Here is a 23,289-nt window from a genome sequence, read left to right on the forward strand (position 1 = left end):
AGGGTTTCTTTAGCCAGGGGTGTTAATACTTGGTTAATATAATCAGGCTGCCTTTTTCTTTATTTCTTGTCTTGCATGTGTTTTAGGAAGGAAATTCTTTTTTATCTCTTGGTCAGAATTTATTATAGTCTCTCGTTTGGTTCTTTTTTTCTCCAGAGGGGCTGCTTTGACTTTTCTTGCTTTTTTTCTCTCTTTTTTTTTTTTTTTTTTTTTTTTGCTGTGATTATATTCTAACATTTAGCACCCAGAACACTCATTGTTTTGTGTCTTTTTTTGTTCCTGTAGTCTGTAAAGGGAACTTAAGAGTGTGTCCATCAAGGAGGAGTTACCTGTGTTCATAACCAAGAAGAGGACTGAGAGCTGAGAGTCTTCCCTCACCCACTGCAGAGGTAAGGCTTTCTTGGGCATTCCACAAGCTTCCCTTCAACCTGAAGATCCTTTCAGTATTTGGATAGTAACCAGCATCAAAGATCACCACCCACTGCTCATAAGACATTTTTTCCATGGAGAGAGCATGATATGAAGCATGGGTCACCTGTTGTAACTTCAGGAATCACAGATCTTGCCCCAGGGGAAAGGTGAGTTTGCCAAGATGCAAACCAGAGACGGCTGCAGAATGAAGTGTAGGCAACTTCAGTGGTATGATCTTTTAATCCTGATCAGTAGCAGTTCAGTGAAAACTCCTCTTGTTTTAATGTGAAGAGCACAGACCCTATATCCCACAAATTGCTGTTATGATGATTTTCTTTAAAAGGAAAGACATCACCTAGAGAAATACAGTCACCCAAGGAAGAAAAGTGCCAAGTCACCTGAAGTTTTGTCTCTCCTGATTGCAATCATATTTTATTCTCAAGTAAAGAGAAGCAGCTTTGGCAGTGAAGCTAGGAAACAGTGGATGTTCAGCATGTGGCTACTGTGGATATAGGACTCCAAGACAGTTTTCAAGGTTGCCCCAACACACACACAGATATGCTTCCACTGGAGATAGTTTCAGCAGGCACACCTACAGCTGGATGGAGCTATGGGAACTGGTTGACTCTCTCCCTCTGTCTATCCAGCCAGCCAGTCAGCCAGCTAAAGTGGTCAGGAGCAATGGGGGTACTCCGGGGGGACTTTCCTTGTGTCTTCTACGAGTAGAACATGAGGTTGGCAGAGCTTTCCTTTGGCCCTTCGCTTCAAAACACCCATGAGCCTTCCTGTGCTACAGCTCCCAGGCACAGGCGGGCCGGAGCGGGACTGGGAGCGGGAGAGGGACTGGGAGCGGGAGTGGGAGCAACACCTGGAGCGGCACTGGGAGCAGCGCGGGATCGGCACTGGGAGCGGCACTGGGAGCGAGAATGGGACTGGGAGCGGGAGCGGCCCCGCCCGGCGCGGCCCCGCCGCCTGCGCACGGCGCCGCCCAGCGGCAGCAGCGCCGCGTTGCACGGGCAGCGCGCGGAACCCGCCCGTGCGCTGCGGCGCGGCTTTGAGTGACAGCCGTCCCTAATTATGCTAATTGCACAGCTCTTTTTTTTTTTTTTTTTTTTTTTTTTAATTTTTTTTCCCCTCTCCAGATACCCTTAGGCTTTTGTTTGCAGGGAATAAATAAAGAGGGATTAGTTACGTTATCTGTGTTTCCCTGAGTCTTTACAGAATAACTGTTACATGTAATTAAGTAATTTGGCTGTCCTTGACCAGGCTGATAGCAAATTACCAGACATTACTGATGAGGTTCCATTACGTTTTAAGAATAGATTACATGGATCTGGGATTTACTGATTTTTATTTCTTATTTTAGACAGGTTCAGCTGGAAATAATGGTCTTACAAAGGTGAAAATGCAACGTGCTTTGACAAGTCACCTTTATCGAGCAGTATTGTTTGGCTATATGTGGATGTAGGACTCCAAAACCATATTCAAGGTTGCCCCAACACCGAGATATTCTCCCTCTAGAGAGAGTTTCAGCAGGCACACCTGGAGCTTTGGGAACTGGTTGAATCCCTCCCTCCATCTACCCACCCATCCAGCTGAGCAGCTGTTGTCTTCACAAAGGATCTGCACTGAACCGGCTGCAGAGCAAGTTTCCCATTCACAGCTTTCCCTTGCCCAGTGTCAAACACGCTGATGGGATATGTTCAGGCAACTTTCATTAAGAGCAATATCATCCTGGATTTGTCCTCTGTGATCCTGTCAACTGATATTTAAATAAATCACACTCTTCAAGGATCCAGCTTAGCTGCTTCCCCTATGCTTTTCTGCATCTCAAATCACTAATCCATATACCCTTTTCTTACAATCTGCTTCCTGTGAGGTTTCCCATATAATTGTCACCACAGATTGACGAGTTTCTCTTCAGGAACCACGAAGCATCAATGTGCAGAAAGAATGTCAAAACATCATGTCTAAAAATAGATTCTCTTGTCCAAGACACAGATACCATTTCATTTATGTACTTTGAAGGCGCTTTATTGAGCATGCCAGATCCTTACAGATTCTCAGGGAATATGTTCTCCTCAAAACTGAGACTGGATACTTCACCTTAAAATTTACTAATCTTATTACACCTTTGTTTTTTAGGTATATACTAACTTACTATAATCACACAAACATACTTCATACTACACATATGCACCACTTGACCAACAGAAGGCTTGGAAGTATGTCCACAGCTCCTGATAAATTGCAAAAAGGAAAAAATCTTCCAAGAAGACACTGTGCTGATGCATTTGCCAAGAGGCCTGGCCAGAACTGATTACGGCCCACCACTGAGCTCTAGAAAGTGTGGCATCAAGACTAGGTCATCAAAACTGAAAGGCAGCAACTAATCATAATTAAAGGGTGGAGTTGTTTTTTTCCACCCCCTCCCGGGAACTAGCACTCGGGGTAGAAAATGAAACTCTTTCACTAAACCCCATTGTGTGGCTTTGTCTTCCAAACACACTGGGGAAAATAAGGGGAGGAGATTCAATAAGTGCATCCAGGAGAAACTTGGGATACAGCCAAGAGTCGTGATCTGGACAGTGCCAAGACTGTCAGCAGCACAGAGAGGAAGGGTCACTTCCAAAAGACTTTTTGCAGAGATTTTATCCCTGCCAAACCCTCCTCCCAAGCCTGTAAGTAAGCCATGATGGCTATGCCTTTTTTTAGTCTATGCAAAACCTCTGTTACCAGAAATTAGAATGTCCTTGGGATGCTTCTGTTTCCTGAAGAAAAGTGAGCAGTTTCCTCAGAGAAGAAAGCAGCACCCAAGGACAGATGCCAATGCACAGAAAACATTTTAGGTGTTTTTGGTCACGGTGGGCATGGGCCAGCCTGTGCCTGTAGACTAAACTGGTCTAGTTTCCTGGGACATGGGATTTCAGGGTTTGTTTCTCTGAAAACCTGACCTGGCACACAGGTCCAGGGAAGGCAATTTTCAACAAGAGAAGTGTGAATGGTGGGAGTCCCCCAGCCCAGCCTGGGGCAGCCCCAGCAGCCAGCTGGGCCAAAGCACTGGCTACCCACTGCTTTGGGTGAGGTTTACCAAGGTGGGATGGCTCCACCTGCTCACTGGCATGGCTAAAGGGCAGTCCCTCTCCCTACTCCTCTCCTCTCCTCTCTCCCCTGCATGCATTTGTATGTCTGGCTGGCTACTTCTCTCAAACCAGCTCTTGCTCTCAGTCTGCCCTTGGTGCACTGATTCAGCTCATTAAACTGGCTGAAAGATAATTAACCATGCCTGTGAGGGAAAAAGGGCAGGACACACCCCTCAGGAACAGGGAGAAGCAGCCCCAGAGACATTTCTCCAGGCTGTGAGTGCCTAGTCTTGACCAATCCTCCCTTTCAGGTAGGCTAAGGAGGGACAGGCCATCACAATTCTTGCACAAGCTACCTTCCTTGAGATTACATGCCCTGCATCCAGGCTGGCAGCTAGCAGCCACCAGGGAACTTCACGTGCCCCTCACACCCCACACAGACCACATTCAGTATGAAGGCACCTCCTCTCCTCTCTTTCACCTCCCACATGCAGCATCACTAGTCTATGGAGCTTGCCAGAAGTCCACCACCAGCAGCCTGAACAGAAATGTCCAAGTTTTATTCCCACTGAGAAATATGTGAGGGTTTCATATGTGCCCCTGAGGAAAGATGTTAATTATTTTGCTTATTTTAGGAGTTTTTGTAATAACTGACCTCTCTGTTGTCAAAACCACAAGCCTCACAGATCAAAATATTAGACACATTGTTGTATTTCATCAAGAGGAGCACAAACTTTGCTCAGTTTCTTTCTTCTCCTCCATGGGGAGAAGCAAAACTTGTTTTTCTCAGTAGCCCAGTCATTGCCCCTTTGTTCTGTTTGTATAAAGGAAAATGAAAAGAATCCTGAAGAAGCAACCAACCACATCGACCATTTTTGTATTCTTATTACAAACAACAAGCATGTCAGAAATCTTTTGGTTTTTTCTCTTGGAACCTGTCTTTTTATGTAGGCACTCCTTGAAACAGAATGAAAAATAATTAAGTCCTTACTTCATTTCCCTTTCCATTTGGAATGGGTGGGGAATCACACAACAGAAAAGGGCAGTTCATTTTCCTAAGTGTTTTTTTTACAACCAACAGGATGGCAACTTAGAGCTGACACCGTCTCTTCAGGTCTTTGGGTCTTGGCCAGGTCACTGCAGAGAAAAAAAGCCTAACATGTCTGGATTCCTTGCAACAGCTTTTCTAAGTGGCTGCTCCTGCTGTTCTGCGGCTGCTGCCCCACGCTTCACTGGAGAGCACTGATCTCCCATGAGCTGCTCATCTGCTCCCTGCCCTGCCTGCTCAGCCGAGCAGCCTGGCATGAGACCTGGCAGTCCTGCGAGAGCGCTGTGCCATGCTCTGCTCTCCTGTGTGCATGCCTGCCTCCCCCCAGCAGGCAGACTGACAGGGCAGGGGCTCTGTGCTCAGTGTGGGTCTCCTGCATGGTGTCCTTTCACCTCTGAACCCAGCCAGTTGTCCCCCTGGCCAGAGGTCTCATCTGCAGTGATACACATGGGGTGTCAATGACCTCTGGCTCAGGCCTGGCCCTTTCTCCTGGGGCAGCACTTTGCCAGGTGCCAACCTTTACCTGACCCCACCCTGCTCCCTTCACATAGGGAAAAGATCACCAAGGCACAGCTCAGTGTGAGCTTGAGCACACATGGAGCTTGCAGTGGACAGAAGCACTCCAAAGCACCTTGCTGTGTGTCTCATTCTTGTCACACAGACCCTCTTCCCCTGACTGCTCGACAGCACTGCAGAGCACAGCAGTCAGCCTTCAGTTAGTCTCTGTGTCTCCATGCTGTCTGTGGAAAGATGCTGTAGAGCAGCTCTTTCTCTCCAGACACCTAACCTGGGGTCTCCTTACCTCATTATCTGTGAAATAGAGGCCATCTATAACAGATTTTTCTTACATCTCATTGCTGACTGTGTGGAAATTCTTCCTGTAATACCTTCTCCCCATTCAATTTTTAGCAGATTTGGACACAATTCCACATTATTCAGAGATGTTTTCATTCCTTCTGAAATCCTGGAGTGTTTGAAGATAGCTTTTCATTTGGGGTGCTGTAGAAAGCATTGGGTCTCTCCTAGTTTTGAGTTTTCAGCTGGTACAGGGGACCAGGAAGAAAAAAAATGGACAGTGAGTTATGTGCTTGCTGACTGAGACTCTCCCTTATTTAAAAACAGTTTCATCTTTGGAAAGGTTTTGCTCTTGACAGAGATTCTTTACTCTAACACTTGTAATGAGTATTTATTACAACAGTTGCATTTGTCAGTCCCTTGTATGCACTGGGCTCTGTGGAGACTTAATGTAGCAAAATCAGATGATGGACTGGATTCCTGGTGAAATATCAGATACTTGTACTCCCTTGAATAAAAAAACCCTTCATATAGTTTTTCAGCTTTTCTTACATGGCAGCACCCCTTCTGTTTCACATGGTGCCAACAAGACACTTTAAAATTTCCTGGACATAATAACCCCTTCTACCTTGGCAGCTCAGCAAGAACAGCTTTCTCTGAAACCTCCCTAATCAATTGCCTTCGCCAAGCCTTTTGCTTAACAAATCCTGCAATTGCTTCCAGCTTTTTCCCACAAGTGATACCAAATTAATGGATTTGTAGTCTCCTGGTGAATCTCTTGGCCTTTCATTGTCGGATTAGGCACACTCTGGCTTGCTGGGAGGAAATGTACCACATTGATAAAGTCGCTGGATGAGGTTCATTTCATGTCCCACTTTCCTTTTGTATTCTTGGATTCATGCACGTCAAAATGTTACAACAAACATGGGTGAGATTAAAAAGCTCCAAGTCCCTCAATATGGGCACATTTCACGTCATGATTAATCCAGTGTCCTAGGTATCCTAGGAAGTCATGCATGCTATTCCAAATCTGTCTTACATTTATGAACTTGGCCCAAATTAATAAGAGTGCATTCTTAAAAGATATTTGGGGCTTAGCTGCACATGCAAAAAAAAAAGTTCATACAAGTAACCTAAGGACCCAGAAAATTTAACTTTATGCCTCTGTCAAATGATCCAAAACAAAGCAGAACATGAAATCACTACATTTTTAAGCAAGGATATTTTGAGCACACAACTGCTTTCCGAGTGCTATTTTCTCTGTCATATGTTTAGAATCACTGTCCTTAAACAACAGACTTTTCTTAGAAAGAAAAACAACAAACAGGATTTGTTCTTTTTCTAAACAGCATCAGGTCCATTTCTGCCTTGTACCAGAAATTGTTTCTTTTCCAGGTAATCCAGTTAATTCCAGAAGTAGCTAACGATTCCATCCCCACCACACATGAAAATGCTCACACTTCAATTTCTGCACTCTTCCTTTGGCCACCAGTCATGCTGCACATATGATAGGGTTCATGTCTTCTTCCAGAGAATCTGTGTTCAGACTGCTAATAATTTCCAGTTCCCTAACTGCTCCCCCAGGATTAGCAGGTCCCTCTGACCCTAGGCTTCCCTTGAGGACAGATACTGATAGTTGGGCTGGAGAGGTTTTCTAGAATTGAGGATTATGAAACTATCCTCTGCAGCATTCATGGATAGGAGTCCCACCACCAAGTCATTGCACACCCTGGGCAGGAAAGCTCTGTACAGCTTCTCCTGGCACTGAGCCATTTCACAGCCAGGAACACAGCCACAACCCAGTGAGACAGAAGTGCAGGCAGAAGATACTTTGGTCAGCCTTGGTGCTGAGGTACCAGCCTGGGAGGGGTGAGATACAAAATCCCTGGATTGTTTCTGTTTAATTTCTTCCTGACAGTAGTCCAACATGTACACGGGAACACAGAACTAGCACTTTAGTTCTGGTCCTCAGTGTGGCTGTCACCTGCTCAAGACAGTCTTGGGTAAGATGACATATCTTCAGCTTTGCATGCTAATCATACATTCACAGATTATAAACTCCAGTTTTAACAGTCCTGTTCTCCAGCATTTTTCAGTCAGCAAACTACTTCTTCCCCCCTGAACCTTTGGACTGGAGAAAATATGGACTTGAAGCATTCTCAGTTCAGAGAGCTGTAGGCAGAGTATTTGAGGTAAATCTCCCTATTCAGTTAAGAGCTCCAATGAACCTGATCACCCTTCTTTGTTTCTGGGGTTTGGTAAAACTGATGTATCTCCGCAGCTCTTGATATTGCTATACAATTTTCCTTGGGTTTGTTGGGGGGCTGGGGGGATTTTTTGGTTTTTCTTCTGAAAGGCTTATTTCTCCTGTTCTTACCCTAGCAGTGAGTCCCAGATCAATGCACCTTCCTTCCATTCCTTTTTTTTACCTGAAGTTGAAGGTAACTTTTTCTGGACTGACAATCCAGGGGATTCTCAACATTTTATCTAATAGTGAGCAGTAGGATAAATGTCACTTAATCTCTTGGAAGATGTCCTCAAATGCTTCTCACTAGTTTTGATCCACAGCTACTCCAGTAATGCTGTCCCTTGAAAGGGACTCCACACTTGATACTTATTACCTCCAACTATTAACATCAATACATTTCTCACATTTTATAACTTACTCTTACACCCATCTCTGATAAACCCGCAGTGGGAATAAAATTCATTCTTTTTCTGACAGTACATTTGAAAATTCCTCTTTGTGCCAGTAACACTGTGTGTAATGCCTGTGTCCTTGTTCCCAGCGGGCTGTCTAGGACATTCTTACAGCGCTTCGTCTCAAGTCAACCCATTTAGCATCTCCTCTAACACTATTAAGAAGAACACCTCTGAGCAAATGGGGCTTGACACCATTCTCTGTTGACATCATTTACATTCATGCTTGGACAGTGACAGTGTTGGGAAATCACAGTCACATCCAGAAAAATGTCTGGCACCACTGAAGAGCAGCATCAACCCAGGCAACTCATATGGCATTGGGATTTAACAGGTATGCAGCCAGGGCAAGAGATGTCACTCAGTCCCTCTAGCGATGTGTATGTCTCCATCCTGTTGTATCTCATCATACTAGGGTTTGCTTCTGGCACCAGGGCAAAAGAAAACAGGTTCACCAGAAACTTCTCCTCCTCCCTCACACGTGTGAAGCTGTTAAGAAAGGGTGAAGCAAAAAGGAATCCCATTGAAGGCATCCAAATGCTCTTTCTGTTGCCATGACTTCTGATGCCTGCATGTTCTGGCAAGACAAGAAAGTCATTGCAGCTCCTGGATATTTCTTTTCTGTCACTGGCTCTTAGTCATACTTTGTGCATCTTCTGTACTTCAGGCAGCTCCATGATCTGTTTTTATGGCTTTTGGGTTTGGGACTTACTTTTTTCTTTTCTGCTAAGATATTACAGATAATCTATAAGTCAACACTATGGGAGTATTAACATTTGCCCTAAGCTTCCATGTGAGCTAGGCAGATGTCCTTTGTGCAAGAAATTTTTGTTTTGTTGTCAAGGATTGGTTATCTTTACAGTAGTACTTCTTTGTCTCCCACTCTTACTGTCTTGGAGTTTAAGGGCTTGGCGCGAGTTTTTTTGTTACAGATCGCAGGCTGCTATTTTACCATCCCTGAAATTGCAAGATGGACCAGGAAACCTTAGATCAATCACAAACTATGTTATGCCTTCACCTTCTCTTTACACTGTCAGTTTAAAAACACACTGCTCATTTCAAGGGCAGTGCAACACTTTTCAAATACTTGTGTCAGTTTCACAGATAATTCTCTCTGTCGGAGTGGATAGAAAATGATTAAAAACATCTTCAGGATCACCTATTGTCAAAAATAAAGCTTCCTACTGTGTTCTTTTTCCTCTGCAGAGTTGACCCAAAGCTGACTTTGTACTCTCCTCACTTACCTGTTTCCATTTTCCTGGAAAACTCAACACTGGAAGTGCTTCTCTCTGCCTTGTAATTCCTGAAGTGCTGGCCTCATGCAGCTTACCCCTGGTGTTCTGTGCTGTCGGTCCAGCACTCAGAGCCACAGAGTATCCCAGAGGCAGAGTCCTTCTGGCATCTCAAGCTCTAGGTGGTCAGTGTGGGGTTAGCCTGAGAGTCTGAAGCACATCACAGCTTATCCCAGCTGGTTCTTGGCAGATTCTCTCAAGGCCATGATTTCTTCTTGCTTTTTGTGATCATTTCTTGGTCAGATTGAACATGTGCTGCCACCTCCAGACATACTTTTCTGGTATCAACCTCCTCTCAGTTATCAGCATTCACAGTTATGCCAATGTAGTGGGAGTCACCTCACTGGTGGAGCAAGTTGGTTGATCCCCAGGACCAGAGGACATTTTGTTAATGGAGACCTTGCTGACGAAGATCCTCAGTTAAAAAATACCAGGAAACCTTTAACAGCTGTCTTCCTGCATTTGAGTTTTGCTGTTAGATTTTCCTGGTATTTTTTTTCCCGGATAATACTCTTTGATCCAAGGGATAAAATATCTATGAGTTTGCCCATTGATCCCAGCTGCAGTTACATTTTCAGCCTGACTACAAGTGGTTACAAAATGGAAAACTTGAGCAGACATCTGTGGATATTCCAGACATAAATTCAAAATGAATTTTCCTCAGCATATTTCCCTTAGTATGAAGTGACACTCTCTTGTATAGCAGCTCACATGCTGCTCCACCAAAAGCAGAAAGACGTAAGTAGATACTACTGTCAGTGGAGACCATTTAGGTCATTACCAGTTAATCATACACACATGTGTGTCACCTACAGAAATGGGACTGGGATAATATTAGCAGGCTGGGGACAACCAAACAGAAGGTTTGGAGCATTACGGCAGACTTCCAAAGAATCAGACTTTCAAGTGTCAGCTTTTCCCCTACTCAAAACATCAAATTTTTGGGTGTTGAAATAGGCAGCAGCTACATTGATGAAGGCTGCGTCCTGGAAGTGTGCCTCTGATTTGCCAGCTGTTGAAATGCCCACCAGCAAGGTCTTGGCATAGCCTCTGCCCTGTTCTGGATCCCAAATGCCAGCTGAGGCTGGTCAATGAATGACCAAGGAGGCTGACCTGATGCATGTCGTCATAGAGCAGTGGAAAGTCCCAGCCTTCAGCTGCAAATGAATGAGAAGCAGGTTTGGCTATCATCCAGAAGAGTTCAGAGCCAGCTGTGTGATGCACAGGTCCAGCTCAAGAGATTTTCCCCATTACTGAGCTAGAGAAATGGTACATTATCTCAATAGGCTTCTGAAAAGAAGAACCAACAGCATTTTGGGCTAGATCAACTCAAACAATGTTACAGGACTCCTACACAAAACACCCACTGAAGCATCTAGTGATAATGGTCTGTACACCTGAATTATAACCTTCATTTCTGAATATTCCCTTGCATGGCTTCATTGCAGTTCCAGGGACCTGCAGCACCAGAAAAATATTATGCAAGAGTGTGTCAGGTTTACAGTTCTAAAAGTCCCAGCTGTTGAAGAGGTCAGAGAACTTCCAAATGCAACTGCATATCCAGTTCATCTGGCAACTGCCAGCAAGCTAAATGAAAAAATCCCAACCCCACCTCCCCAACAAATTCTTTGCTAGGCACTGTAATATATAACCATCTTCTATAAACTTCCAGCATTGCCAAGTCTCATCTATAGGAAAAGAATAGTGGAAAGGTACCACAGCTTCTTCTAATGAGATACTATGGTGTTTTTAGTGAACTCCAATATCAGGAAGCATTTTTCAAGTACGTCACAGAGATTAATTTCTTGCAATATTCCTTGACTGAATTGCATCTTAATCTACCATTTGACCAATAATGCAAGACATTTAATTTTGGGATTTTCTGTCTCAAAACAACTCTTTCTCACAGATTCCACTTCTTCATAGCTGTGACATCACATGAATCATGACATCACAGTCATTTCTGTGGAAAGACACCTCACAATCTTTATTGTGTTATCAAACAGAAGCAGCTGGGTAATGCGGGTGAATAATCCTGTTCTGTATAGTCAGCAACAGCAAAATGAATACCAAAAATTACTAACAAACTAAATAGCTACTTCTATAAATACTCCCCTTGCAAAAGTTCACCCTATTTTAAAAGCCACTTGTTAAATGCTATTTAGTATATATATAAAGACTGATGGATGAAAACCAAAGTCCTTGAAACAGACAGGAAAAATACCTCATTGCTAAGTGTAAAGTAGACTTCTCTATCTTTTTGCCTTATCTGTATGACTTTTCTGTCCCCATCAGCGAGAAAGAAGCATTTTGCTTGCTATCACTGCCAGCTTCTTGGGCATTCTTGGTTTAAGAAAAAAGTAAACAAGTGTCCTGTACAGCAGTTACCACAGCACTTTGCACCACTGCATTTCATTCCTCTCAATGCTGAGAGGCAACGTTAAACCTGTACTTGAATTTAGAACTACCAACTTTCTCCACAACAAATGGAGACAAGAAGACAATGACAAGTAATGAGGGATGAGGACAAAAAGTCTGTTCTGGAGAGTTAAAGAATTCTGTTTAATCAGTATCAGTGGAAAAGGAAGGGTGATAGAGTTGGAAAATACTGAAACAGTTTCAAACCAACCTAATTTGGGCCAAATTTAAAGCCAATACCAGTGATTGAAGCACATTGAAAGAAAGCAAATTTCAGCACCCCATGATCTGAATTGCTTGGGTACTCAGCAAGGTGACCTAATGACCCACCATGTTGTTGTGACTGATGGTAGCCCTGCTAACAAAAGAAAAGAGCTCAACAGCATGTGGGCATCATGACAGGACTCATTCTTAGAAAAAGTATCCTACCCTACAAGCGGACAAACTCTGTGCTACGGAGACATGTCCTATCCTTGTACTTAGATGATGAAGCAGTACCTTCCATATTCCATGCAAAATCCAAGCCACAGCCCAATGAGTTGCCACTGAAGGCAGATCTGTCTACACGTGGACAGAAAATGTGCACCAAGCAGCACTGAAAGCTCCAGAGCAGATTTTGGATAATAGAGCTGTTCCCTTTCCTGCATGCCGAAACAAGTAAATGAGATCTTTTTTCCCTCTTCTTTCTTTAAAATATTGGAAATCATTACCAAAGCTCGGCCATTATATTCCCTGCGCTTAAAAGCCCCTGTTTTCTTCTTCATGTGAAAAGAACGTTGAATGCATCACATTTGCCGCTGAACAAATGCATTTGCCAGTTCTCTTAAATGCCAGCACAATTGCTTTAACAGAGTTAATAAGGGGGGTGGTAATGTGAACAGCCTTATTTTTGTCCTTAGCGCCCCAAAAGGAAATGTGTTTCTTACTAATAATAGTGTGTGTGACAGAAAATACCAAGTACATGCAACTGTTCTCATTCACTTGCCAAAACGGATAATTCACATCAGGGCTTAAAAAGTAAAACAAAATAAACAGAAAAACACCCCAAGTAAATAAATTAACCCTTCCCTTCCACCAGCAATTCCCCTAAACCCGAAGCTTGAATCTAAATTATTTTGCCGGTGACCAGAGGGTGAATTAAAAGGAAGAAGAACAGAGCTTGTGTTTAAATTCCCTGAGGAGCTTGTAAGAGCTGTCTGTCACTTTTTTTTTCTCCAGTCAACCGTTAAGCACACCCTGCCAGTGTAAACCAGACCTGTGGAGGAAACAGCTTATTCACACCCAAATTTATTTCTAGCCATCCATTTTGTTGTAGTACTCAATACAATTCTGACAGGATCAAACATTCAACAGTCATAAATTCACTTTCCTCCTGCCTCCCCCTAGAGAAATCGTGTAACTGGGCTTGAAACCAGGGAGACTTAACTGAAATTTATTAATAAATGTTGCACGGTTTTGTTTGTTTTGGTTCCTGATTTTTGAAGCTGCATGTACTCTCAGTTGCATTTCCAGGATTTTCTGTAACCACAAGGACAACAAATGACGTTCTTTACACCCCTTTATTTCCAGTGGCTGAAGCTGTAGGGGGAAAATAAAAGTTAATCAGTGTCATACAACTCCAGATGGAAGAGATGCAGCAATGCTGCTGCCTTGTTAGTTCACGCCCAGTATGCTTAAACCCAAAACCCCAGCATACTGCCTTGAGGGGTGCTGGAAGCGAACGCCACACCTGATTCCAGGGAACAAAATTGTACCAGATAGTTGGATGAGGGTATATGCCTGCACCTCATTAACAACTTGTCTCAAATTAGCATCCAACTCTCAGAGAAAAGTCTTCTGCTCAAAGTTTAATACATGACAGCATTCCCTCTGCAACCTAGGCAGGTATTTCTTCCCTGACTTGGGAGATTTCACCACAGCAGGAGCACCGTGATGACAGAAAGTGTTGGGGTCCCTCCCCTGCCGTGTAGCCCTGGGAGAGGGGCCCTGAGGGCACAGACACGGGGCTTCCCTGCCCCTGCTCAGCCTCGTTCCCACTGGTTGGTTTGTGTTCCCTGCGCGGGCAGAAGGACCCTTGGTCCCGTGACTGGAACAGTTCCTCGGCAGAGCCCCGGCCATGCGGCTGGAGAAATAAACATCTCTGAAACAGCTATCAAGAATCTGTCTGTCCATATATATTTCCTTTCCACGGGACTCCTGGTTTGATATATGCGTGTTGCAGGATCCCCACTGCAACAAATGGTGGAGATTTGAGAGCAGAACGATCCCCGATCCCTAAGCGACTGATTTGTGTGAGTAAACCCTGGAAACTTTGGATTCCTCTTCTTGGTTTTGCTTTGCTATTCCATATCTAAACTATGGAGGAACGGTGGGAAGACTCTTGGCTCTCAGAGCCGCATATGGACATTTATCTTAAACTTAAAATGATTCTTGAACAACGATTTGTGAATTTTAGCTTGATTCAAGCTCAAAAAGAACTGAAACACTTCCTGGCATGGTTGTTTAAGAACTTTTTCTATGTTTCTTGGGATTTAATTCTTACCAAGGGCTTTTGGAAAACCATTTGGACACAGTTAATACTGGAGTCAAAATATATGCCGATGGAAGAATATTTTCGTGAATATTATTTAGTTACCGAGACTGTTGAGCAATGTCAGCTGTGTCCTGGCGAAGGGAAGCCTGGCGCAGGGACCGTGCGGCCCAGGCCACGTGCACCGAGTGCTCTGCGAGCAGCAGCGAGGCAGTTCCCGCGCGCGGGCGGAGCCACGCGAGCCGCAGTGTCGGTGGCAGAGCGAGGCGCGGCGGGAGCGGCGGGACCCGGCGGTGCCCGCCCGGTCCTGTGCAGCGCGTGGTGGAGCGAGCCCCGTGAATGCCCGGCCGAGAGGGGCGGCGCGCGGGCGGCGGCTGGCGGCGATGGCGGTGGAACGGAGCCGCGCCCGGCCGAGACGCGCGCTGGAGCAGGGCACGGGGGAGTCGTCGCTCGGGGGCCCGGCCGAGACGTGGGTGCAGCGCCCGGCAGCGGCAGCGAAGCTGCGACCAGAGGAGGCGACGCACGGAGAACTGAGCGGCATGGCCCGGCCCGGCCCGCGCGGCCCCGAACGCGACCCCGGGAAGAGCGCGTAGGCACGAGCAGCTCCGACAATTCCAACACGGGAGCGACCGAAAGAGAGAGCAAAGACGCAGCGAGACAGAAAAACAGCAGCCACTCGGAAAAAGGAAAAGATCATAGCAACTAAGACCTTAGGGATAGTAAAATGGTATAATGTTAAGCAAAATTATGGTTTTATAACAAGGTGTGACAACCAGCAAGACATATTCGTGCATAGAACTGCTATTAAAAAGAATAACCCTGAAAAATGCATCCCAAGCTTGGGAGATGGAGAGGTGGTGGAATTTAATATTGTACTAGGGAGAAAAGGGTTACAAGCATCGCAGGTCACTGGGCCTGATGGTGTTTCTGTAAAAGGCAGTATATATGCAAAAAATCGTAGTCATGTTAGACAGTATCTCCATTGTAAGCCCCCCCTACAGTTTCCCTTTCCTAATCCCACCTTTCCCTTTTACCCTATGTCCTATTACCCCCAGTGTATTCCCAATCCGTTTTTTCATCCATGGTTTCCCTCACAAAACCATGCTTTTGCCAATTGTTTCCCCAAAAATCCCTTTCCAATGCCGAGTGGGGGATGAAAAGGGGGAGGGAAGAAGTTAAACCCTCTCCTGCCTCAGTTTCCCCACAAAGCATGCTCAGAGTTCTGTCTCCCTTCTGTCAGCCCTAAGATGTTCCACAGAATCTGTTTGGACATTTAAAGACTCAGGAGGGTGGCTTGTTTTGTCTTGAAACTGTTCTTGTTATGTTTATCCAGTTGTTTTCATTCTCCTTTTATTAAAATAAAACGGGTGAGGTGTTGGGGTCCCTCCCCTGCCGTGTAGCCCTGGGAGAGGGGCCCTGAAGGCACAGACACGGGGCTTCCCTGCCCCTGCTCAGCCTCGTTCCCATTGGTTGGTTTGTGTTCCCTGCGCGGGCAGAAGGACCCTTGGTCCCGTGACTGGAACAGTTCCTCGGCAGAGCCCCGGCCATGCGGCTGGAGAAATAAACATCTCTGAAACAGCTATCAAGAATCTGTCTGTCCATATATATTTCCTTTCCACGGGACTCCTGGTTTGATATATGCGTGTTGCAGTATCCCCACTGCAACAAGAAAGTAGCCAGGGGACTCTGTGACTGGGATGTCACCTGCAGTGTGTTCACTGTTCACCAGGAGCCTGCTCTCAGGCTGGGATGTGCACCTGTGTGTGGGCTTGGCTCAGAGGACCCATGGCCAGCAGGGCAGGGCTGTGGGGAGCTGGAGACCAGCCCAACTGCAGTGCTGATGGGTCAGGGGCTGATGGCCCCAGGAGGTGACACGGGGTCCAGGGCCTGGGGTGGTGGGGGGAGGCCCAGGGGCTGGGCAGGGACAGGCAGGACTGACTGTGTCAGGATGTGCCATGGCAGGGCTGTGACATAGTCTGGGGCAGTCTGGAGTGGGTCTTTACTCAAACATAGGCTCTTCTCCCTTCAGGAGGAAGGGGATGTTTTGGTGTTTTACCATGTACACACAGATATCTGCAGATTTATAAAGCCTTCCCCAAAGCCACTATAGATACCCCCGTGCAAAAGATTAATTCCTTCCTAAACTAACCCTGGGTTCATAGAGGGACCAGAGGCTTATAACAAGTATACCAAAAACCTGCTGTCTGCTGCAGAAAAATCACTCTTTGTCTTTTACTCATTCTCTGGCTGGGGTGAGCCAGTGAGTAATTGTAGTGAGCATTTTCCTCCATTATGTAGCGGGTTCAGTTCATAACCAGGCAGAAACACCAATTAAGTGTAGTGGTTTGGTCCAAAATACTCATTACTTACTTATTTACCTTCTGTGAGATAAGAATTAGGAGAAAGCAAAGCAGGCACAAAACTTAAAAGAATATAAAGAAGTTTATTAACAGACCTAAAAGAAAGGAAAAAAAGTCAGACCACACCTTCAGAACAATTCTCCTCCCCCCACCTTCCTCCCTTCTCCCACTGACAATGTAAAAAAACAACCCTTGAGATTTTCAGTCAGTTTACCACTTTGTTCCGGTTTGGTCAAATTTAGAAATATATCCTCTGAGAGAAGGCACAACCACCCCTCCCCCCACCAGGTTCGGGAAAAATAAATTTTCCTCAAAGGAAAGTGAAAGAGATAAAAACTGTTTATTTAACAAACACACGGGAAAAGGAAAATAATGCTAAATAATAAACATCTCTCGCTGTGGGGAAAAAACCTGGGAAAGTGTTAGAGTCCTCTCTTTGGTCTCCTTGGAGCTGGGGCTTGGCCCAGGGCCAAGCCCTCTGTGCTTGGTGGAAAGTCCTCCCGATGTGTTCTGATATTGAAGCAGTCCAGCAGAAAAGGGAGAAAATCCGAAATTCCAGGGAAGGAAAAAAAGTTCAACTCTCAGTCTCTCTCCAGAGAATAAGAAACTGAAAAACTGGTCAAAAGCAGACTAGAAAAAAAACCTACAAGCCGGGTGCTTCCTCACTCCCCTGCTGCAGCTGGAAAAAAAGTCGCTATCTCTGTGTGACCTTGAACAAGCTGCAAACTGCTTTGAAAAAGTTTTGCTCAGTTTTTCCTTCCCCCTCTCAGGCTCAGTTTAAAGGCATAGAAAGGCACAAGAATTAATTTCTGGGCATAGGGCAGTGATATGGGATACACATCATAAAGCCACCCCAAGACACACTTCCATAATAACCTTTTTTCAGTTCACTTAGGGAGAGGAGTCTCTCTTGCTCATGCTATGGAGACATCTCCACAAGAAGTTCTCTTCATGGCTTCAATGTCACAATGAGACAGCCGCCTGGGTTGGTTCTCTGCTCGCACATGAAAGTCCCTTCCCCCGACTTAAAGCTTTCCCCACAACTGCTTTCGAGGGTCCAATCTTTAGCTAATGGGGTACCATTTTAAGGATGAGCTGTTCAGAAGCAAAGGTTCTCTTCACCTATCTCTGGGAGCATCTTCATCTCTAGGACTATCTCTGCTCCACCCCCCCATACTTTCATGAAATTACAGTGGGTACTCTGATGTATCACAGTCCATCACCACCATAGCTTTACAACAGAATTTCAGCTTCTAAGCATCTCCTCTTTCTCCTTCCTCAGGGTTTCAGCTCTTCCTTCTTCACTGACTTTGGTGTCTCTAAGGTGTTTTCTTCACCTTCCCTCTTCCTCCAACTCAGGAGAGGATTGATGTCTGCAGGCTTCATCTGTTCTGGAGGAAACTTACAGCACTAAAAAAGGGTTAATCTCACCCAGCCCCACAGCTGGAGTTCGCTTATCACTGTTGGTCACATGATCTTTGCCTGGCAGCGGGGCAGCCTCAGACGAATCTTCGGCTGCACTGGGTGGTGGAGGAGGGGGTGTGGAGCCGGGCTGCACCGCCTGCACGGAGCAGGGCTAGGGGGGGCCATGGGCGGAACAGGGCCCATCAGCTCCAGGATGGCTGTGGTCCGGCCCAGCCCAGGCCAAGCAGGGCCTGGCCTGGCCCCACTGGGCCACATGGCCCCCCCCCTCCAGTTACATGCCCCAAGGCCAGAAGCAAGAGAGAGCTTTCCCGGGCTTTGTTCATTCTTAAATGTAGATCACAGAGGTGTATCAAGCTCCTTAAGTGGCTTAAAAAGCTGCCAGTATTCAAACTAGCCAGTTGATAGGTTCTGTTAGGTCATAGAGGAAGCTGTAAGCATCTCTTTTCAAGAGAATCACTTCCATAGCTATGCTAACCCATGACACATGGAGTAAGGACTCTCTAAACCCTCAAAAGCCTCTGGTTGAATCCACTTAAGATCAAGCAGTAGCTTAGCAGTCAGGTCCTGAAAATCCATTTTTGACAGACCAGGACCTGAGGACAGATCCTTCCTTTCCTCCCTGTTGGTGCTCTTTGGAGGCCAGCACGCTCCCTGAGACCAGGCATCCCCTGCCCATCTGCCCTGAGAGAATCAGTGGGTCCCTACCTCCCCATCTAGGGCTTTGGCACGGGAGGTTCACAGTCAGACCCAGGCCCCATTCTCAGCTCCCCTCTGTCTGGACACAAAATCCACACTATTCCTCTCGAAGACTTGTTTTATTTGTGCAGCAGGACTCCAAAGGCTGACCAGGTCTGAAGCCTTTCTAGCTTCTGGTTCCTATGATGTATTTATTCACTGTAGGAACACTGCTTTCTAGTTTAACCTTCCAGGAAAAAATATACCAAAATAAAGCCAGGAGTAAAGGCTTACTAAATAAAACTCTTAACCCTGTCACATTAGAATATGTCACATTAGAATAGTAGAAAGCATTATCAACCAGTGCTGGGGAAAGAGCTGACCTGAAACCTTCCTCCTCTCCTTGCTCGGACAGAGTCAGTCCAGGCAGTGCTCAAGCCCTCTCTTCTTTCCAGGCCGCTTCAGAAACACTTGGCTGTGATTTAATAAAGACAGTTTTAAAAGAAACTTGTTCTACATCTTATTTTACATCTTACAAAGTACGGATCTTACGGCTCTCTTGGCTTGGCACACTTGGATCTACTCTGCTACAAGGTCCGAATGAACATTTGAAGGCATGGCCCAGTCCCTCTGAGATCTCTTTGGGGCATCCCACACATCATTTTTAGTGTACAATGGACAGAACAAATTGACACCATGTAGACCAGTAGCACCTAGACAGAGGCAGCCTTGCAAAGCCAGCGCTGCTATCAGAACAGCATTCATAGTCCAGCAGAGAAGCATCTCCCATCTGCCACAAATGGATTCCTTTTCTATTCACCCTTCGATGAGCTCCAAGAATTAACAAAAAACATCTGATCTCCACAGCTGTCTGGATTTTGGGGGAGGTGGTGAGGATCTGGGATCCACAGGGCAGGAGATACGCCTATGGGCTTCTGAGCAGTGTTAACAGCCCTCCTACCAAAAAGCGTGGGGCATCAAAATTCTGCAGTGAAAAAAAGCCATTTTCTCTTATGTATTTGGAATGACAATCCAGCACAACTGACAGCTTTCTGGGTACTCATCTTACACCATCCCTGGAGCATGGATGATTTGCCATGGTTTGGTAGTAATGTGACAAGCTTATCACCTACATGGTAGGAGAAGCAGTCCCTTTTAAAATCATTCCTAAGAAGCAGACACAGGTGAAAACCTAAATATTAGGGGTGTTCCTAGCCTTATTAGGCTTACAGTCATTCCCAGTTCATGTACAATGCTAACTAGTCTAATAACTTTTATTGTCAAGCGTGAAAATGCAGTATTCAAGGCCTCCTTCTTATTTAAGACTGAGAGTGTGAAATGGGGAAAGTGTTAAGAAAAACAAAACAAAACAAAACCAAAACAGAAAGAAAATAAAAGCTCTGTACAGCTTGTTTATATTATTATTTATTTTCAGTTGCTGAGAATTTATAGACTCTCTTTCATCTTTGCTCTCTTCAAAGACGAGTCTGTTTTTTGCTGCATTCTGAAGACATTCGTTCAGTCACAGTGAAGCAGTGGCTTGGTTCCCTGGGCAGAGAGCTGTCAACAAGCCCAACAAGCTGCCATGAAAACCAGGCCCACATCAAAACTTGCCACATGTCTCAGGAAGCTGTCTCAGGGAGAGCCATTTTCTGAGAAGAATGGTTCCTCCTTTCCCCATTACTTTTCACGGTCCATATTTTTATGGGAGCCCTTTTAGCACAGTATTTATTTCTGAGTCATACAAAACAGCTCCAAAGCTTGGGTATTGCCAAAAAAGGGCTATTCATATTCATTCGTGCTCTTGTACGCATCTCTGCTCTCATAAAATGGAACATGTGTCTGATGAGCTTATTTACTTTCTAAATGTGTGGCAGGGAAAGATAGAGAGTGTGCAAGAGATAATGGTAGAAGCACTGGAATAACATCAATAAGGCATTTGCAAATAGAAACTTCACAGTTTGCCTGCTCTCTGCCAAACTCTGTAGAGTTTGGTTCTAATGGTGTAGATTTTATTGTTATGCCCTTTATAATACACGGGCATGTGCTTCCATTGGTTAATTCCCAAAATAATGTTGCTGCTCAGTACAGTGATGACTCATTCCAAGATGCCACTTGACTGGTTGCCGCTCACTTCCACAGGGAAAAAAACTGCTTGGGTTGTCACCTGTACTGTCACATAGAGCCTCTTGGGGGCCACGGCTTTCTGAGTACCCCCACCTGCAGCAGGTTGAGTCTGCTGTGACTCATCTTGTACACAAAACTCACAGTCAGCTCCCATACCACAGCTCTGATGGATAATGCAATACAGAAAATGCTCAGGGAGCACATTTCTCCACTCCCTTGTGCACAGGCGACATAACAACGCCTTGCAGCACAGGTACACTCTCCCAGTGACTGTGGGAAGTGCTCACAATGCTGGCCAGCAGCATCTCTTTCCACGTAAAAGAAAAAGGCATTATTCTCACTGTAGGATTTTGGTGCTCCCTAATAAGACCCCATACTAAAAAGGAAGATGCTCTCCACCCACCTGTCTTGTGCACATGAGGCAGTGGTTAACGGATCAGTCCTCTCTTTGGCAATAAGCAAACAATCTAGATAAGCCTATGTCTACCAAGTTACTACAAAAGAAAATGAGATTCCTGTCCTTTTTCCAAAAATATTGAACATAATTTCAGGTTTTGCAAGTGTGTTTCTTACCCACATTGCTGACATTGTATCCCCTGTGCCACAGACATTCTTATATTTATGCTAAAAGTATGATGGAATTAAAGAGAAGGATTCTGAAATAGCCTTAGGGAATAATTTTGTAAATATATATTCAGTGCTATGAGTCCACTTCAACAGTAAAAAATAAAAAAAAAAAAGAAAAGAAAAGAGAAAAAAAACCTCTCAGCTCTTCAGAAGTATTTTTATGAACCTCAGGGATGAGTCATCTCTGGCAGAGGAGATTTAACAGGATGCAAAGAAGGGCTGATTCCACACCAAAGCAGGGTGGAAATCAGCACTCCTTCAGTTTGATGGCTAATTTTTAGATTAGAACTTCCCTTACCACCACAAAGAGCCCCCAACTCCTCATACGTGACTGACAGACAGTCCTCTCTGTCTCCACATTGTGCAGGGACAACCTTGTCCATAACCTGGGCTGGGGGTATGAAATAACAGGGACAAGAAGTCTCTGCTACCTTGAGAAAGATCCAGGTCCCTCCCCAGAAAAATGCATCTTCACCAGTAAACACCCTCACCTTTCTTCACCAGGCACAGGCATTCAGGATCAGACAGAGCCCCCTCTAATCTCCTAAGTACCTTTCCATTTTACTTGCTACCAGGGCACTAAGATTCCCCTCTCTCTCTGTGGTAGATTAAATGAGCTGAAAGTTACAGTTTCAGGGGTGGAGTTCAGTTCCTGATACATCTAGACAGAAGCCTCTAATCACTTGAGTTTTTGTCCAAGTGAGAGCTGTGAACATGCTGCATTTCTAATATCTACTTATTAACATGATAACTAATCTAATGGATGCCTTCAGATGCTTGAAAGCTGAAGGCAGAAGTAAGCATGCATACGCATCAGGACAGCTTCTACATTTTTAAGCCAATTTGCTACTTGCCTAGAATTAAAAAGAGGATGACAAGTTCAGATCTGCAAAGAGTTTAATGGGAGCTAACAAGCTCTAACTATGGCTGACAGGGCAGAGATGGATGATGTCTTCCCTACTGCAAATAAGATTTTATTTTGTGTTCTTAAATCTTTTGAGTCTAAATTTTAAATACGGTATTAGTCTCTGCCATTTTGATGTTTGCGTACAGGTTCCTATAAGAGAGTTGCAAAAATCCATTCTGGATCATTTTTTAATCAACAGGTTAAGGAAAGACAAAGTGCTCCCAGCTATTCTTTCAATGTATCTAGCATTTGTAACAGCAGAAAGCACATTCTAGAAAAAGCCCTGGTTTTGGTGTGGACTCAACAAAATTTTCCAACATCTCACTCAAAACAATTGGTAAGAGGAGTTTGCTGAATGAAGATTAGAACAGTCTCACCTATTTTTGTGGAAGGACCTTTTCCAAATGTGAGTCAGGAAAAGCTTTTCCATTGTTCTCAGCACTGAATGGCAGTCATCCACTTGGCTTCCCAAAAGTCCTGGCCCAGAGTCGACACTGGACTGTTACCTGCATGACACACTCAATTCAGCTGGAAGGGAAGAGCAAAGATCCTTCCTAACACCAATAATACACACACACACTTAAACAAACCTGTGGGTTTAGTTACTGACTCCACACCTGGAGTGAGAAGGAGGGTCCTCAGGTTCCTAAGTCTTCTCAGTTTTAGATCAAATCGCTACTTCTGGGGTGGAAGTAGTGTCTCTCCTGCCCCAAGCACAGCTGTACAGTGCCATATGAATAAACAACAGAGCAAGGCAAGAGATCAGAGAAATGTAACAGTGCTCTGGCACCTCAAGTTTGGATTACTTACAAACTGCATCAATTCCTGGCAAGGCTGACCTAACTTGTGATCCTGAGAGCTCAATAAATTGAATTCCACAGAGTTCACCAT

The 23,289-nt window shown here is 45.0% G+C and overlaps 1 long non-coding RNA gene across 2 annotated transcripts in view; it reads left to right on the top strand.

The window, feature by feature from the left end:
* The window catches only part of LOC125323637, a 122,560-nt gene that overhangs the window by 76,802 nt on the left and 22,469 nt on the right, over positions 1 to 23,289 (top strand). The window contains exons 3-4 of one of the 2 annotated variants that reach the window (XR_007202587.1): positions 286 to 389; positions 1,778 to 2,202. This is a non-coding gene — a long non-coding RNA (uncharacterized LOC125323637). Of the gene's footprint in view, positions 1 to 285; positions 390 to 1,777; positions 2,203 to 23,289 lie in introns of those variants that run through there. The other variant, XR_007202588.1, reaches the window with a different exon arrangement.

Source organism: Corvus hawaiiensis, chromosome 3 (genome assembly GCF_020740725.1).
Source record: "Corvus hawaiiensis isolate bCorHaw1 chromosome 3, bCorHaw1.pri.cur, whole genome shotgun sequence".
Lineage (NCBI taxonomy): Eukaryota > Metazoa > Chordata > Aves > Passeriformes > Corvidae > Corvus > Corvus hawaiiensis.